Source organism: Solanum dulcamara, chromosome 7 (assembly GCF_947179165.1).
Source record: "Solanum dulcamara chromosome 7, daSolDulc1.2, whole genome shotgun sequence".
Classification (NCBI taxonomy): domain Eukaryota; kingdom Viridiplantae; phylum Streptophyta; class Magnoliopsida; order Solanales; family Solanaceae; genus Solanum; species Solanum dulcamara.
The window spans coordinates 24,823,849-24,843,444 of record NC_077243.1 but is presented as its reverse complement, the minus strand read 5'-3'; the positions used below and the strand labels follow the sequence as shown (position 1 = coordinate 24,843,444).

Below are 19,596 nucleotides of genomic sequence, written 5' to 3'. Positions count from 1 at the left end.
AAATTTGAAATGTTCAGAATTAGAGAATTTGACATGAAACATACATGTCCCTTGAAAGACAAGGTTTATTCACAACGCCAATCAATCAGTAATTTAGTTGAAGGAATTGTTGTACTCATCTGTTACCATATGTGTTTGTATTCATTTGTTACAATTACTATATGTATTTTGTATTGGTATCACATAAAAGTATAGTATTAGTGATAGTTATTATTTATGTTTGATTTGTTTTTATTAGTGAAACTATTTAGTGTTGGCCTCCAATACAATTGTATTTGTATTTATATGGTATCATGAATATCTATTTAGTTATTACTATTGAGAGTTAAAGTGTAACCGTATCACTGGCAAATGAGTTTATATCAATGAAAAACAACTCATTTTGTATATGGTGTAGCTGAGAAGGGTTTATATCATTAACACTAACTATTTATATTTATTTTATTAACACATAATCTGTATTTATATCGATAGATACTACATCTGAGATTCTGATCAATGCAAAGTTCTATTGTTAAAAGACTTTTATTTATAATGTATTTGGCATTTGTGACTGAATACAACAACATATGAATACATTCATGTATAATACTAGATGGTTCTTTCCCGTGCTCAACATTTTAAATTCTGATATAATTTTATTTATGTTTAATCTACGTAAAGACTCATCCTTCTTCTTCCACAAATAGGACCTCATCTTTATTTTTTTCCTGCAATCCCCAAAACATAAAAGTAAATGAGATATATATAAAATAAGAAATACAATTTAACAATATCTTCAAAATCGAGCATATAAATGTTCATGTGGGAAAATAGTGCACCTTAAACAAAATCAAATTGGAAGTGAAAGCCAAGACAAATTAGTCATGAAATAATTACTGCTTATTCCAAGAAATGATGGCAATGGCATATATTTGATTGGTTTAGAGATGAATTAAGCAACAAGAACATCAGCTTTATCACCCATTATATATTTTATTATATATTCAAACATATTTGTTTTCTCCTCATCTTTAGTATTTCATCTTAATATGACATGCTTGTTTGAAATTGCGCTAAAGTAGAATATCAACACACATGATGATTTATAATATTACTGATACATAAGTCAGATACTTCCAAATAGCATGTGTCTACTAAGCAACGATAGGGGAGTTTTTCCTGGGCATTCAGGTTCAAAAGTGCACTTGATAATAAATAATGCATTTTTGGCATAAGAGACCAAGTCAAGCTTTATGACATTCTCTTTTCATTGCTACACATGTTAGAACTAATTCAAATGCCAACAATCATTTTTATCTAATAGCACTGAAGCTGCCCAATACTGTAGTCAAACAACTTTTTGGTAAGTCTTCTCTAAGTACAAGGATGTAGCATCAACATCCAAATCAAAAAGTTTGATCTCACCAATTAGGCATTCTCAAATGACACAAACTTTAGCAACAACAGTAATAAAGATAAGTATAAGATACCAACCTACCGCTGGAACAACGAGCAATTTCATAATCCAACCTCTAGATAAACTTTCAGACTCAGTCCAGCTAAATGAAGCCAAAGAAGGCGCAACTCCTCTCAACAAAACTGTGAATGTTGCAGCCACTGCTCGTTCCCTGAAAATAGGACAAGTTGAACATATTTATTTTCATCTCATCTTTAGTGTTTCATCTTAATATGAAATACATGTTTGAAATTGAACTAAAACATAATATCAACCCACATGGTGATTTATAATATAACTGACACATAAGCCAACTACTTTCAAATAGCATGCAGAAGAAGTTGTTGTGTCTATTGAGCAAAGACAGGCGAGTTTCCCCTTCATTGTAGCCTCAATTATACTAAGTCTAAAGTCTAACAGAAAAAGGAAATGTCTAAATAAAAATTTACGTCTTATACATCGCTCAATAGTTATTCAATGATTTTGCCGTACTGATAGTTAGACCATTTATTTTTCTAATACACAAACACGTGTGTTTGCGTGCACAAAAGTGTTTGCGTGCACAAACACAAATAGAGCCTTCACTTCAACAGATTAGTATCAAAATCAAGATATGAAAGTTGTATGAAAAATAAAAAATAACACAAATATTTGAACTGTTCATTTTGAAAGTAACAACAGAAAAAAATTATCTTATCGTGTTACGTATGTACTCACGGTCTCTGGAAAGTTCTATAATAAATTTTTGAGGTATTTTAATTTCATCTTTATACTGAAAAGTGAACCAACAATTGCAAAATATATTTCAGGATATAAAAGAATTAAAAAACGTAGGAATAGTTTTAAGGATTGGGAAACAATCAAGTTCCATTTTCCAAATAACTCATGTTAACTTATTAGCAGCTCAATAAATATATCAAAACTTCACATTTATTTCTCAACATATGAATTTTGCAAATCTAGAAGAAACAATTATAAATGTGACATTACACAATTTGCAAGTATAAAAAATCAGTAAGATCTAATCAACAATTCAGATACTACTTTAAGAACCCGTATGTAATTTCATATAACCTGCTTTTGGGGTGGAAGCCAATGAATTATAGAACAGAACAAGACATAAGGATTAGGGTTTCTTTTTTGTGAGGAACGGATGAGTAAATAAATAAAGAACATCTAATAACTGCATATCACCGGAGAAGAGTTGAACCAAAATTGAAGAATATCTGAAAAGATGGGACAACGCAAGAGAGAAAAGTGTCCAGTCATAATGTTCAAGACTGATATCGCAAAACATTAAATTTGAAAGGCAACTTAAGTAAAATTATAGAATATATATATATATAAAAAAATGATTTCCAGAGCAGGATGATGAAATGCTTCAAACAACTTTGGTAAATTTTGATAACTCCATCAAAGGAGTTAGACCTGGAAGAGAAAGGGGCAAGATGCCAGATGAAGAAGAAGAAGATGAAAGAAGGAAGAAGAAAGTAGAATATACAGAGAAATGAAGAAGAGAGTTGTAGAGAGAAGAGAGAGCAGAGACGTATAGAGAGAGAAGAAAATATCTTGCCAAATGACAAGTTGTATTTTATTATTCATCAGTGTATTACCTTATACTTCAACTTGTATATGTACAGTATTTATATTCTTATACAAGTTGACATTTAACTACCCATAACAACCTGCTAACAAACTCTTAACTACTTTTAACAACTTATAACAATACTATAACCTCTTTTCAACCTTGGTAGCTTGCAAGGTTAACACTCCTCCTCAAGCTCATGGTTTGAAGAGGTTCATAACTCCAAGCTGGTTTAGTAACTGTTGATGTTGAGATTTTCCTAAACTCTTGGTAAGTATATCTGCTAGCTGGTCTTTTGTATGTATGAATTTGGTTTTCAGCAATCCTTGGCAGATTCTTTCCCTTACAAAATGACAATCTATATCGATATGTTTGGTTCTCTCATGAAAGATGGGATTTGCAGCAATTTGAATAGCAGCCTTGCTATCACAGACCATGTTAACAGGCAGATCAATCTGAACTCCTAGCTCTTTAAACAGACTTACCAGTCAGGTGACCTCAGCTGCACAGTTGGCCATACTTCTAAACTCAGCCTCTGCTGAGCTTCTTGATACTGTCTCTTTTTTTTTGATTTCCAGGAAATTAGTGATCCACCAAACTTTACTAGGTATCCAGTGACAGATCTTCTTGTTTCCAGACAAGCACCCCAGTCAGAATCACAGTAGGCAGTCAAAGTATTTGTACTTTGAGATGGCATTAATAGCCCAAGGCCTGAAGCTTCCTTGAGGTACCTGACAACTCTCAGTGCAGATTCCATATGTGACTCCTTAGGATTGTGCATATATTGACTCAACACCTGGACTGGGAAAGCTATGTCAGGTCTAGTCATAGTGAGATACAAGAGTCTCCCCACAAGTCTTTGGTACCTTTCAGGGTGCTGCATGTAATGACCTTGAGGGTGATTTTCGTAAATTTGTACAAAACACGCGTGAACAGTAACACGCGTGAACAGTAACTTTTTGGGCAGAAAATGCCCCTTTCTTCTCATTTCAATATTTTTCAACATTTGTTTGAGTTCTTGAACTCCTTGAGGTGATTTGAGAAGAGATTTTCGAGGCAAAGTGTTGGGTAAGTGATTTTTGACCTAAAACCTTCCTTTTTCATTAAGTTTTTGACGATTTTAACTCTTAAATTTTAGTTTCAAACCCCAAAAATCCTTGTTTCTTCCCTAATCCGAATTTAAGGAAAATTGTGATTTCCAACTCGTTTTGAGCTCTATTTTTATGGGTTTTTCAACCATGAGTTCCTTATTACCAATAGAATGGGATTGTTCAATAAATTTACAGATTTGACCCTTTTCGAAAATAGTTAATTTTTGGACCATTTTACCCCCGGTTCCGAAACCTATCAATATGGGTGTCATTGGACTCCTTGTGACGTGTATGTTTCATTGTTGATAGTGGGTTGTCATTCCGAGCGCTGAATTCGAGAGTTACTTGTCCGGTGGAGGTATTCGAGTGCGGTTTCGGCAATTGAGGTAGGTTTGGCTATCTTTCTTTGAGATTGAGATGGGGTAATTAATCATTCATATGTTATAGACTTTGGGATGGGGTTGTAGTATGAGTTGAGAATGTTATATATATTGTGATGTCCGTGTGGAGGCTTATTTATTAATGTGTTGCCGTGACGGGGTTTATTTGTATTACATAGCCCGTGTGGGGGCCTTATTTGTTATCTTATTTGCTTTGAGAGCATGTGAATTATGATTTGCCTAAGAGAGAGGCTTGAGTATATTATTTGTCTTGTGATGCCGCCTGAGAGATTGAGTTGGGGGTTTTGAGCATACTTGAGTATTGAAATATTGTTGAGAAAGGGGTGAATATTTAAATGAAAGTGTGTTCTTCCCGTTACTATTTATTGAGGGTGAATATCATGTGTAGGTTAAGTTTTGAGAACTTTGAACCTTATACCACATGTGAGTTGATTATTACTTCCATGCATATGTGTTTTGATGCATTCATCCTCATTCATCATATCATGAAACATGGGAAGTTGAGAAATATGGAAATTCTTTTTGAGAAAGAAAATGAAACACCTTTAAACCTTTGTATCTTGAGTCCTTGACCGAGGCAGTTTTCCGGCAGGGTAGTGGATGCATTGTGATCCCAACCTTTGTATCTTGAGTCCCTGACCGAAGCAGTTTTCCGGCAGGGTAGTGGATACATTGTGATCCCAACCTTTGTATCTTGAGTCCCTGACCGAGGCAGTTTTCCGGCAGGGTAGTGGATGCATTGTGATCCTAACCTTTGTATCTTGAGTCCCTGACCGAGGCAGTTTTCCGGCAGGGTAGTGGATGCATTGTGATCCCTTGACCACGAGGAGGTGGCAAGGATAATGAGATATTGTGATTGAGGTATATGGTCTGCGAGACCCCCATGGGTCCTGCTTGGTAGCACAGCTCGGCAGGTGTATACGACAGGCTGTGCGACAGTCTTGATTCCACCGTACCACCACATCATTGCATCATCATATTGCATTGCATTGCATTGACATTTGTGCTGCTTGAATTATTTGATTAATTGTGATTATGAGTTGTTATTATACTTTATTCGTGCCACTATATATATAAACTGGCGGCACCGATGCCGAAGTGGGACTTTTCTATATGCAGGTGGAAGCGTTCCTTAGTTTATTTCATAGGTTTGATTAATTCCTTATACTCAGTCAGCTAAAACCTACTGAGTACATGTGAATTGTACTCACCCCTACTTCTGTGTCCCTTTTTGATGCAGATACTAGTCGGGGTACCCCACGTGGCAGTTAATATTCTAGCGGATTGTGTAATTCTCAGATTAGTGGTGAGGTCCCAGAATTCGGATCGTCACTAGTCTATCTTTATTTTTCAGTCTTTTGTATCATTCAGAGACTTATGTTGTATCTTCAGATTCGAACCTTGTATTAGATGCTCTTTATACTTATGACACCAGGTTTTGGGATAATTTCTTCATTGTTTTTTTTTCTTTTTATTTAAATCGTGGAATCACTTTCCTCTTTGGAAGTCTTGTATGAATTTTATTTTTAGGGTTACACATCAGATTGAGTTTTGAGATGTGTGTCATCATGACCTCAGTTTTTGGGTCGTGACAATTGGTATCAGAGCACTAGGTTCACCGGTCTTATAAGTTAAAGAGCAGGGTGTCTAGTAGAGTCTTGCGGATCGGTACGTAGACGTCCGTACTTATCTTCGAGAGGCTACAAGATACTTAATAGGAGAATTTCTTTCTTTTTACTCCCTTCGTGCGATTTATTCATATCAAGTGTTATTTACCTCTGATCTATTCCTTCCGCATTAAAAGTAACTGTCGGGTTCGAAATATCGGCTCTTGCTTAAGGATGATTTAGTGATGCCTATTCGAGCCTGATTATGAGTATGAAGATGTGGAGCAACAAAAAAAAAGTATGGAAGATGGTCGGTTAGACTTTGATAGTTAGATTTCAAATTTTAGATATCTAATTAGCCCACTTTGGATTCCTTTGAGATCTGTGGTTCCACCTATGTCTTCTAGCGTTGCTATGTTTACTTAGGAGCAAAAGAGATTTGGAGAGATTCGTCAGGGTATTGTCTCCCAAGTTTGAGGTTATCACTGTTGGGAAGGCTTATATCTTTTTGACCAAGTGTCAGGACAGGTTGTTCAAAATTGGGTATCTTGAAGGCACATGGAATGTCTTATTTCTTTTTATAATTGCGGGAATGGCTAAGAAGTGATAGAGGTCTGTTCTTGCTCATAGACCTGTCGGTCCTCCTATGATGAGTTGGGAGTAGTTTACTTAGGTTGTTTTGTGATGGTGAGTTTGAATAAGGGGCAAATATGTGATTCTTCTTCTATTTAGCCAGGGTCACAAGTTGTCTGCAATACACCAGTTTTAGTTGTTTGAGGTGCTTTATGGAGTACTCGAGGTGGTGGTTGTAGTAGTTCACAAGCTAAGGGTGACCATTAATTATGCTATGCTATACTAGGTAAATTTGAGGCAGAGGCCTCTGATGTGGTTATTACATGTATTGTTCTGGTTTGCCATCATTTTACGTCAGTATTATTTGACCCAGGGTCTACCTATTCTTATGTGTCGATTTATTTCGATGTGGGTATTGATTATGTGAGTGAGTCCCTTATTGTGCCTATTACTATTTCTACCCCAATAGGTGAATCTTTAGTAGTGGATCGGGTATACAAGGGATGTTTGGTGATATTTTCGGGTAGAGAGACCCGTGCAGACTTGATTTTACTAGACATGCTTGATTTTGATGTGATATTGGGTATGGACTGGTTATCTTCTTATCATGCTATATTAGATTGTTATGCAAAGACCGTGACCTTAGCTTATCCCGATTTACCTAGCTTAGTATGGAAGGGTAATCCGAGTTCGTATCCTAAGGGGGTGATATCTTATATTCGTACTCGTCGCTTGATGGATAAGGGTTGTTTGTCTTATTTGGCTCATGTACGTGATCTCACCACGGAGTCATCTCATATAGAGACTACGAGGGTGGTGAGAGAGTTTATGGATGTATTTCCTACAGACTTGCCGGGAGTTCCTCCTGACCGTGATATCGATTTTGTGATTGATTTGGAGCATGACACTAAACCCATCTCTATTTCTTCTTATCGGATGGCTCCGGCAGAATTGAAAGAGTTGAAAGAACAATTGGAAGATTTGTTGAAGAAAGGGTTTATTAGACTTAGTGTATCACCGTGGGGTGCACCGGTTTTATTTGTGAAGAAGAAAGATGGTACTATGAGGATGTGTATTGACTATCGACAGTTGAACAAAGTCACTATCAAGAACAAGTATCCTCTCCCTCACATTGATGATTTATTTGACCAGCTTCAAGGTGCATCGGTGTTATCAAAGATTGATTTGAGGTCGGGTTACCATCAGTTGAGAGTTCGGGAATCTGATATCCCGAAGACTGCATTCAGGACTCGTTATGGGCATTATGAGTTTGTGGTTATGTCCTTCGGGTTGACTAATGCCCCGGCTGCTTTTATGGAGTTGATGAACCGGGTATTTCGACCTTATTTGGACTCGTTTGTGATCGTGTTTATTGATGACATCTTGGTTTATTCCAAGAATGAGGCGGATCATGTTAGGCACCTGAGGACAGTCCTTCAGAGATTGAGAGAGGAGAAGTTGTATGCAAAATTCTCCAAATGTGAGTTTTGGCTTGAGTCCGTGACATTCTTGGGTCATATAGTGACCAAGGATGGTATTATGGTTGATCCAGCCAAAGTTGCAGCGGTTCGTGATTGGGTTAGGCCTACTTTGGTTACCGAGATTCGGAGTTTTATTGGGTTGGCAGGCTACTATCGTCGGTTTATTCAAGGATTCTCTTTTATTGCAGCCCCCATTGACTAGGCTAACTCAAAAGACCGTGGCATTTCAGTGGACTGATGAGTGTGAGGCGAGCTTTCAAAAGCTCAAGGAATTATTGACTTCAGCACCTATTCTAGCCTTACCCGAGGAGGGCGTGGCATTTATTGTGTTTTGTGATGCTTCGGGAGTCGGTTTGGGTGGTGTATTGATGCAAAAAGGTAGAGTTATAGCTTATGCTTCTCGACAGTTGAAGGTACATGAGAAGAACTATCCTACCCACGACTTAGAGTTAGCAGCGGTGGTGTTTGTTCTGAAGTTGTAGAGGCATTATCTCTATGGAGTGCATTGCGAGGTCTATACTGACCACCGTAGCCTTAAGTATATCTTTTCTCAGCCGAATCTGAACATGCGGCAGCGTAGGTGGTTAGAGTTATTGAAAGACTATGACATTACCATACTTTATCATCCGGGAAAAGCTAATGTGGTAGCGGATGCCCTGAGTCGCAAAGCATCTAGCATGGGTAGTTTGGCCTTTCTTAAGGCTGTGGAGAGGCCTTTGGCATTGGAGGTTCAGTCATTGGCTAGACAGTTGGTCCGACTTGATATTTCTACACATCATGGTATTTTGGCCTTGGTGGAGGCTAGGTCTACTTTGATGGACCAGATTCGTACACACCAGTTTGAAGATGAAAAGTTGAGGGCCATTCGAGACAAAGTGTTAAGTGGTGAAGCAAAATCAGCCTCTCTTGATTCGGAAGGAGTTTTGAGGATTAATGGTCGCATTTGTGTGCCCAAGGTTAGTGAATGGGTACGTATGATATTGGAGGAGGCTCATTGTTCCAAGTATTCGATTCACCCGGGAGTGGCAAAGATGTTTCATGACTTGAAACAACACTATTAATGGTGTGGCATGAAGAGAGACATTATTGATTTTGTGGCTAAGTGTTTAAATTGCCAACAAGTGAAGTATGAGCATCAGAAATCGGGTGGTCCTATGCAAAGGATGCCCATTCCTGAGTGGAAATGGGAGCGTATCACTATGGACTTCGTGTCTGGATTACCCATGGCATTGGGTAAGTATGACTCTGTCTGGGTGATTGTGGATCGATTGACCAAATCAGCTCATTTCCTTCCGGTGAAGACTAGCTACAATGCGGATCAGTTAGCTAGGATCTATCTTCGTGAGATTGTTAGGCTGCATGGGGTGCCTATCTCTATTGTATCGGATCGGGGTTCAGTGTTCACCTCTCACTTTTGGAAGGCATTACAGCGTGGTTTGGGTACGCGACTAGAGATGAGTTCAGCATTTCATCCCCAAACCGATGGTCAGTCTGAACGGACTATTCAGGTGTTGGAGGATATGCTTAGGGCCTGTGTGATTGATTTTGGTGCCCGATGGGACCAACACTTGCCCTTAGCAGAGTTTGCCTATAATAACAGTTATCACTCCAGCATTCAAATGGCACCATTTGAGGCATTGTAAGGTCGTAGGTGTCGATCACCCATTGGATGGTTTGATTCTGTTGCGGTTGATGCATTGGATACTGACTTACTTAGGGATGCTGTGGAGCGGGTACGTTTGATTCAGGGTCGACTATTGACAGCTCAGAGTCGTCAGAAGAGTTATGCTGATAGGAGGGTTCGTCCCTTAGAGTTCATGGTGGGTGATTGCGTGTGGCTTAAAATATCGCCCATGAAGGGTGTGATGAGGTTCGGAAAGAAGGGCAAGCTTAGCCCAAGGTTTGTTGGCCCGTTTGAAATCCTGAGGAGAGTAGGTGGAGTGGCGTATAAGTTGGCCTTACCCCCTAAATTGTCAGCTGTCCATCCGGTGTTTCATGTTTCCATGCTTCGCAAGTACATACCGGATGAGTCTCATGTGATTTCTTATGATGCGGTAGAGTTGAGTCCGGATTTGACTTATGAGGAGGAGCCGACAGTTATTCTAGATAGGCGGCTTCGTAGACTCAGGACCAAGGAGGTCGCTTCGGTCAAGGTGCAGTGGCAGCATCGGCCTGCTGAGGAGGCGACTTGGGAGTTAGAGTCTGATATGCAGGCTCGATACCCTCAGCTTTTTGAGACCCCAGGTACTTTATTTTATCTTATGTTCGAGGACGAACATCCTTTTTAGTGGTGGATATTGTAATGACCTTGAGGGTGATTTTCGTAAATTTGTACAAAACACGCGTGAACAGTAACACGCGTGAACAGTAACACGCGTGAACAGTAACTTTTTGGGCAGAAAATGCCCCTTTCTTCTCATTTCAATATTTTTCAACATTTGTTTGAGTTCTTGAACTCCTTGAGGTGATTTGAGAAGAGATTTTCGAGGCAAAGTGTTGGGTAAGTGATTTTTGACCTAAAACCTTCCTTTTTCATTAAGTTTTTGACGATTTTAACTCTTAAATTTTAGTTTCAAACCCCAAAAATCCTTGTTTCTTCCCTAATCCGAATTTAAGGAAAATTGTGATTTCCAACTCGTTTTGAGCTCTATTTTTATGGGTTTTTCAACCATGAGTTCCTTATTACCAATAGAATGGGATTGTTCAATAAATTTACAGATTTGACCCTTTTCGAAAATAGTTAATTTTTGGACCATTTTACCCCCGGTTCCGAAACCTATCAATATGGGTGTCATTGGACTCCTTGTGACGTGTATGTTTCATTGTTGATAGTGGGTTGTCATTCCGAGCGCTGAATTCGAGAGTTACTTGTCCGGTGGAGGTATTCGAGTGCGGTTTCGGCAATTGAGGTAGGTTTGGCTATCTTTCTTTGAGATTGAGATGGGGTAATTAATCATTCATATGTTATAGACTTTGGGATGGGGTTGTAGTATGAGTTGAGAATGTTATATATATTGTGATGTCCGTGTGGAGGCTTATTTATTAATGTGTTGCCGTGACGGGGTTTATTTGTATTACATAGCCCGTGTGGGGGCCTTATTTGTTATCTTATTTGCTTTGAGAGCATGTGAATTATGATTTGCCTAAGAGAGAGGCTTGAGTATATTATTTGTCTTGTGATGCCGCCTGAGAGATTGAGTTGGGGGTTTTGAGCATACTTGAGTATTGAAATATTGTTGAGAAAGGGGTGAATATTTAAATGAAAGTGTGTTCTTCCCGTTACTATTTATTGAGGGTGAATATCATGTGTAGGTTAAGTTTTGAGAACTTTGAACCTTATACCACATGTGAGTTGATTATTACTTCCATGCATATGTGTTTTGATGCATTCATCCTCATTCATCATATCATGAAACATGGGAAGTTGAGAAATATGGAAATTCTTTTTGAGAAAGAAAATGAAACACCTTTAAACCTTTGTATCTTGAGTCCTTGACCGAGGCAGTTTTCCGGCAGGGTAGTGGATGCATTGTGATCCCAACCTTTGTATCTTGAGTCCCTGACCGAAGCAGTTTTCCGGCAGGGTAGTGGATACATTGTGATCCCAACCTTTGTATCTTGAGTCCCTGACCGAGGCAGTTTTCCGGCAGGGTAGTGGATGCATTGTGATCCTAACCTTTGTATCTTGAGTCCCTGACCGAGGCAGTTTTCCGGCAGGGTAGTGGATGCATTGTGATCCCTTGACCACGAGGAGGTGGCAAGGATAATGAGATATTGTGATTGAGGTATATGGTCTGCGAGACCCCCATGGGTCCTGCTTGGTAGCACAGCTCGGCAGGTGTATACGACAGGCTGTGCGACAGTCTTGATTCCACCGTACCACCACATCATTGCATCATCATATTGCATTGCATTGCATTGACATTTGTGCTGCTTGAATTATTTGATTAATTGTGATTATGAGTTGTTATTATACTTTATTCGTGCCACTATATATATAAACTGGCGGCACCGATGCCGAAGTGGGACTTTTCTATATGCAGGTGGAAGCGTTCCTTAGTTTATTTCATAGGTTTGATTAATTCCTTATACTCAGTCAGCTAAAACCTACTGAGTACATGTGAATTGTACTCACCCCTACTTCTGTGTCCCTTTTTGATGCAGATACTAGTCGGGGTACCCCACGTGGCAGTTAATATTCTAGCGGATTGTGTAATTCTCAGATTAGTGGTGAGGTCCCAGAATTCGGATCGTCACTAGTCTATCTTTATTTTTCAGTCTTTTGTATCATTCAGAGACTTATGTTGTATCTTCAGATTCGAACCTTGTATTAGATGCTCTTTATACTTATGACACCAGGTTTTGGGATAATTTCTTCATTGTTTTTTTTTTCTTTTTATTTAAATCGTGGAATCACTTTCCTCTTTGGAAGTCTTGTATGAATTTTATTTTTAGGGTTACACATCAGATTGAGTTTTGAGATGTGTGTCATCATGACCTCAGTTTTTGGGTCGTGACACTGCAGTTGTTGGTCATCAACTCTGTCTTCATGTGATAAGTGTTCATCATATTTCACTGATGTCAGCTTCTTGTTTTGTTCTAATGGTGTTCCTGCAGGTTTAGCTCCTCCTAGCCCACATTCAGCAATCAGTTCCAGTGCATATTTTCTCTGAGACATGTGAATTCCTTGACTAGATCTAGCACATTATATGCCTAGAAAGAACTTCAACTCACCTAAGTCTTTCATTTTGAATTGCTTTTGTAGTCCTCATTTTGTGTCCTCTACTAGACCAGTGTTGCTACCTGTAACCAGTAAGTCATCCACATATACCAGTACAACAAGTATATCACTATCAACTTGCCTGGTGAATAAGGAGTAGTCATAGTGGCTTTGATGGAATCCCAGCTTCAGTAAGGCCTCAGTCAGCTTCAAGTTCCACTGCCTGGGAGCTTGTTTGAGTCCATACAAGGACTTGTGGAGTTTGCAGACCTTGGTATTAGACTCCCCCTGTCTAGCAAACCCATCAGGGATGGTCATATAGACCTCTTCCAGCAGGTCCCCATTGAGAAATGCATTGTGGACATTCATTTGGTGAATGAACCACCCCCTAGAGGCAGTAAGGGCCACAACAGCTCTGACAGTAACCATTTTGGCAACTGGACTGAAGGTTTCACTGTAGTCGAGGCCTTCTTGTTGGTTGAAACCTTTGGCCACCAGTCTAGCTTTCAGCCTCTCAACTTCACCTGTGGATTTATACTTGATTTTGTACACCCACTTACAGCCAATAGGTCTCTTGCCGGGGGTAAATCAACCAGAGACCAGGTATGATTAGCCTCCAAAGCATCAATTTCCAACTGCATTGCCTGAACCCATTGAGGATCAAGAGAGGCAATTTTATAGGATGTAGGTTCAGTGATGGCTGAGTAAGCAGCTAGACAAGAGCTGTAAGAAGGAGAGACATGAGAGTAGGATATGTGTGCTGCAATAGGATAGAGACAAAAGTTGCCTGTAGAGGTGGTGATAAAGTCTTGAAGCCAAGATGGTGGCTTACTGGGTCTGGAGGATTTTCTGGGTGGGACAGGAAGGGAAGGAGGCTGAGATAGTAACTCAGGAGGTGATGCAGGAGGTAAATGTGGTTGGATGGACTCAAAGTGTGGCTGTGGAGAGGAATAAGAGGTGTCTAGAAGTGTGAGGACTGGGAATAAAGGATTAGAGGAGACTTGGAGATCCTTGAAAGGGAAAATATCTTCTTTGAACACTGCATGTCTGTTTACAAAGAAGGATTTGGAGTGAAGATCAAACAGGAGGTACCCCTTTTTTTTATGAGGAGTATCCCATAAGGACAGCTGGTATGGCTCTAGGAGAGAATTTGTCATGGATGTGTGGGGCTGTGGCATAGCAAAGGCAACCAAAGATTTTAATGTGAGCTAAGGAAGGAGGATGTAAATGAAGCATTTCAAAAGGAGTTTTGAACTGAAGGAGTTTGGAGGGGATTCTGTTAAGGAGATAGACTGCAGTAGTGACACACTCACCCCAGAATTTCAGAGGGACATAGGATTGGAACCTGAGTGCCCTGGCCATCTCCAGGATAGTTCTATGCTTCCTCTCAGCAACACCATTTTGTTGAGGAGTATAAACACAGGTGGTCTGATGAAGAATGCCAAGTGTAGATAGCATATTCTGAAATGTAGCACTCAGAAACTCACAGCCATTATCAGTTCTCATTATCAGTTCTCAGAGTCTTCACATTTGTAGAGAATAAGTTGTGAACCTGTGTGAAAAAATTTCTTAACACCATAATTGTGTCAGATTTAGAAGCTATAAGAAAAATCCAAGTAAACCTGGAGTAATCATCAACTACAGTCACAAAGTATTTCTTTCCATCATGAGTGGGTACCCTGTAGGGACCCCAAATGTCACAATGAACAAGTTCAAACACAGCATTTGACACATGAGAGCTTATAGGGAAGGGAAGTTTAGTTTGCTTAGCAAGTGGGCAAACTGTACAAGTAGAATGTTCAATGTCTAGTATTTCAATACTGGATGATTTCTTTATTATATCTACAAGTACATGGCCTAGTCTTAGATGCCATAGAGTAGTTGTGGCAGATCTGCTAGCTGGGATGACACTGCTACTTATGGAGTTTGCAGGAGCTACACCTTGGAACTGAGTTGAACAATTATTGACTTCTGCATTTGGAGCACCTTCCTTCAGAATGTAAAGCCCTTGATCCTCTTTACCAATCCCCTTGACCTGACCACTGAAGAGATCCTGGAAAACACAGAAGTCAGGGAAGAAAGTTGCCATACATTTGAGTTCTTTGGTGAGCTGTGATACAGAAAGAAGGTTACACTTGAAGTCAGGTACAAACATAACATTTCCAATGGATTGATTCCCAAGAATGTTTGTACTACCAACATGTGAGACTGACACAATATTTCCAGTGGGCAACATTACTTGTCTCCTTTCAGATGGTGATATAGTGTGAAAGTCATTTAGAAGTTCAGTCTTAGAGGTCATATGGTTTGTTGCTCCAGTATCAACTATCCAGCTTTTATCTACATATTTTGAGACTAAAGCAGATAGAGCACTACCTGTTGTAGCTGCTTTAGCTGAGTGTTCTCCTCCATTTTCACCTCCTCTGGCCAGCATCTGCAAAATCTGATTGTACTGATCCTGTGTGAAGAAAGCTGTAGGAGAAGATGTGTCACCTATGGAATTTGAATCTCTACCTTGAGTAACCTCAGCTTGATTAGCATATGCATTTGAATTGAATTGTTCCCTCTTCTTCTTTGACTTCCATCCAGCTGGATAGCCTTTCACTTTAAAACGTTGTTCCTTAGAGTGTCCCCTTTAGCCACAGACCTCACACACAATAGTTGACTTCTGGAATTTTTGTGGCTTGTATTGGTTGTCATAGTGCCCTCTTCCTGGGTTGCCATCACCTCCTGGTTAATGGCCAAAGGTGCCACCCTGATTAGGACCATTTCCCCTATTTTTACTGAATAGAGCAGTACTTTCAACCATTTTTGAGGTGACACTTTCATGACATGAACTTGCTAGGTTTCTTTGGCTTTCATGATCTACTATTAGAGAGTAAGCTTTGTTTAGGTTGGGAATTGGATTTTGCATCAATATCTGACCTCTAGCAGCTGAATAGGACTCATTCAGTCCCATAAGAAACTCAAGCAGTCTCTGGTACTCAAAGTGTTCTTGGAACCTCTTTGATTCAGCACACGAACACCCTGGGCATGGCATGATAGAATCAAACTCATTCCACAGCCCTCTCAGATGTGTGTAGTATTCTGTAATAGTCATAGTTCCTTGAGTGAAACTATGAATTTCCTTGTGCAGTTGAAACACATGTGCACCATTGATTTTGTCAAATCTCTCTTTCAGATCACTCCAGACCTTGTATGCATCACCAGCATAAACAATACTACTCAACAATCCAGGTGTAACAACATTCATTATCCAGGACAAAACCACAGCATTACACTTTTCCCAGATGTCAAACAACTCAGGTGCAAACTGAGACTTAGGAAACCGTCCATCAACAAAGCCTAATTTGCCTTTCCCTAATAATCCAATGCGCATAGACCTACTCCAAACAGCATAGTTTTCCGAACCTATGAGCTGAAGGGAGATTAGAGAGCTACCTGGAGTATCATTCGGATGGAGATATAGAGGGTGATTGTGTCCTACAATTGGAGATTCAAAGCCGGTTGGACCAGCGGTTGCATGTGCTCCGTTTAGGTTTACATCACCAGTTTCCATAGATCCGGACGTAGTCTCAGCTGTGTACATATCTATTGACAGCTTAAACCCTAGCTCACAGTTTGACTTCTTCTATTGGAGTATAGACCTCCGATTGTAATCTTCTTCTTCTACCCTACGATCCTTGTAGGCTCTGATACCATGATAACTCCATCAAAGGAGTTAGACCTGGAAGAGAAAGGGGCAAGATGCCAGATGAAGAAGAAGAAGATGAAAGAAGGAAGAAGAAAGTAGAATATACAGAGAAATGAAGAAGAGAGTTGTAGAGAGAAGAGAGAGCAAAAACATATAGAGAGAGAAGAAAATATCTTGCCAAATGACAAGTTGTATTTTATTATTCATCAGTGTATTACCTTATACTTCAACTTGTATATGTACAGTAATTATACTCTTATACAAGTTGACATTTAACTACATTTTAACTACCCATAACAACCTGCTAACAAACTCTTAACTACTTTTAACAACTTATAACAATACTATAACCTCTTTTCAACCTTGGTAGCTTGCAAGGTTAACAAATTTGTTGCCATATATTGATATGGTAATTATTCAAGAAAAAGTTGAACACGATATAAATGATATGAGGTTGAGAATTACCTTTGGAGCAATTATGTGGTATTATTCCCCAAACCTAAGTAATCTATTGCCAACAGATTCTTCGAAAGCACTGCCAAAAGAAATGCTTAGTATGTGCGCCATTCACTATATGAAGCCTAAAAAGAATGTTTTAGAATGCGAGCTAATGAAGTACTTCATATAGCTTTGGCAAGTTTGTTGCCTACATTGATATGGTAATTATTCAAGAAAAGATTGAATAAAATATTGATGATATGAGGTTACAAAATTACCTTTGCAGCAATTATGTGCTACCATATACCCCAAACTTATGTAATCTGTTGCCAACAGATTCTTTGAAAGGAGTGTCAAAAACGAAATCTTAATCTGCGCCCCATACACTATTTGAAGCCTAACGACATTTTTCATGAGGCGATTTCTCAAATCATTCTTTTACTTCAATTCATTAACAAAGTGCCCTCCATGCTTCTCTGCCAGACACTTCTTCACATTATCATCATCAACATAAGCACCTAAAGCCTGCCAATTAATATCACCACAGATGAAGTCCATCAAAAGATTAAACATCACTTGTACTCACCACAGATGAAGTCCATCAAAAGATTAAACATCACTTGTACTTTGAGATGCAGAGATTCTAAATTGCAAAAGGAGAAAAAGTAAGCATAATGCATATCTCCCCGGATTATCTAAATGAAGGTCCTATAAAAACGACAATGATATTCTCAAATATGAGATTCATGGATGAAAAGTTACTATCCTTTAATTGTTTTTTGAGATAGTTACTATCCTCTATTGTTTATATATTAAATAAGTCAATTTCAACATACGTGATGTGACTATAGATTCCAAAGCTTTAGGATATAGTTATAACTAATGAGAGGCCCTTCTTCTCATGTGATAATTTGGGTGCTTTTACCTCTATGACTATTCTGAATATCTTAATTTACCTTCTTTCATGCATATATTTTTTTCATTGTTGCAAACAACTGCTATTGATACTGGTCTTTTGATCATTTGATTAATATCTGGGAGTTCAACCTAGGACTAATTCCAAGAATGCAACCTTAATTTTTTGGTAGATTTTCAGTTCCAATCTCTGTTATATCGACAGGTAAATTTTTCATTTTTAATATAGTACAGTATTCAATGTCTTAGCCATAATACCATGTGAGTAAGAATATCTTGAAGATACTAATAACACTGATACAAATTTTTGGGGTTTGCCAGACGAAGGTACTCTAATGTCATTAGTTTATTCTATCGAGGTAGACCTGTCTTCGCTGTACTTCAGATTTATTCTTCAGTTAATTGTTTACATATGATTGATGCACTATAGATTCAACTATAAGAGTCTGGTTGAAAAATAACACTTCCTTCTTGTACTACTTTGAATGCATTTTGAAAACCATTAAGAAAATCACATAATTTCAGTTTTCACATTCTTGTTTCTATGTGGAAATCATCCACTAAAGCTTCCATCTTTTAACTTCCCACAATTATATTTCACAGCTTGTGACTCATCTATTGCTACTACAGTAGCAGAATCGTAGCTTGGTGTACGAAGCATTTTGTATACACAGAGTTCGGGGAAGGGCCTCTCCGCACCCTAAGGGGGTGTAATATAGGCAACCTACCCTGATGCAAGCATCTATGTCCGATTGCACAACTTGAACCTATGACCAGTAGATGTTCTAGTTTTGTTCTCCCCGGTTGCAAGTCCATTTCAAATTCAAAATCCCTAAGCATACTTTCAAACATTTTATTAGGTGCATCAATTCTTAAACTAAGTTAGCGACAGTTGAAATGAAATATTGTGCACTTTATTAGAAGGAAAAAGAAGAAGAAGAATGGGGCATAAAACTAAAAGGGACACTGATATAGAATTTGCAATACTTCTCACAGGCTTGCACCTGAGTATCTAAATTCAGACACACAGAAAATCTAAAGAACAAAATGGTACGAAAGTGCACTAATACAACAAAGATTGTTTTAAAACCTCAGCAACACAAATTGTTCACACTTTGAACAATGAATTCCTCAACATCAGAGGAAAAAATGATGCTGGAGAATTGTAGAGAGAAAGCAGGATGAAAAAATTCACTGATTTTTTTATTGATGGAAGAATGGGAGGAAGTGTTGAATGTTTTTTTTTCTTTACAGAAACACAAAAATCAAAAATACATTTAAGAAAGACTGAAAGTTGAAAAAATAAAGGTTGTTATAGAAATGAAGAAGAAATTGAAAGGAACCTGGCTACACCCAGATGAGAAGAAGAGAACTTTTGATGTTGGCAAATGAGTTCTAACAAGTGCTCTGTGTTTTCATTTTGGTTTGAGATGGGAAAGAAATAGATTCTTCTAGAGCTTTTAACAAATCGCTTGGAATTACCATTTTAGCCTTACATGAAGAGAGATTTACAAATATACCCTGATCGTCCTATCATGGCTTTTCTATATAATAATAATAAATAATAATAATATCTGATACTGTCATTTAAATATAAAAATAGAGAATGAGGTAAGAATAATTTTTTGTGTAGATACCAATTAAATAATGAAA

At 38.5% G+C, this 19,596-nt stretch overlaps 1 long non-coding RNA gene across 1 annotated transcript; it reads right to left on the bottom strand.

Moving 5' to 3' along the window:
* Positions 1 to 506: 506 nt before the first annotated feature.
* On the bottom strand, positions 507 to 19,364 carry LOC129896049 (uncharacterized). The gene is made up of 5 exons (XR_008767907.1): positions 19,287 to 19,364; positions 17,307 to 17,553; positions 17,056 to 17,125; positions 1,477 to 1,610; positions 507 to 710 (listed from the first exon to the last, which is right to left on the bottom strand). It is a non-coding gene; the product is annotated as an uncharacterized LOC129896049 (long non-coding RNA).
* Between the last annotated feature and the right edge of the window lie 232 nt (positions 19,365 to 19,596).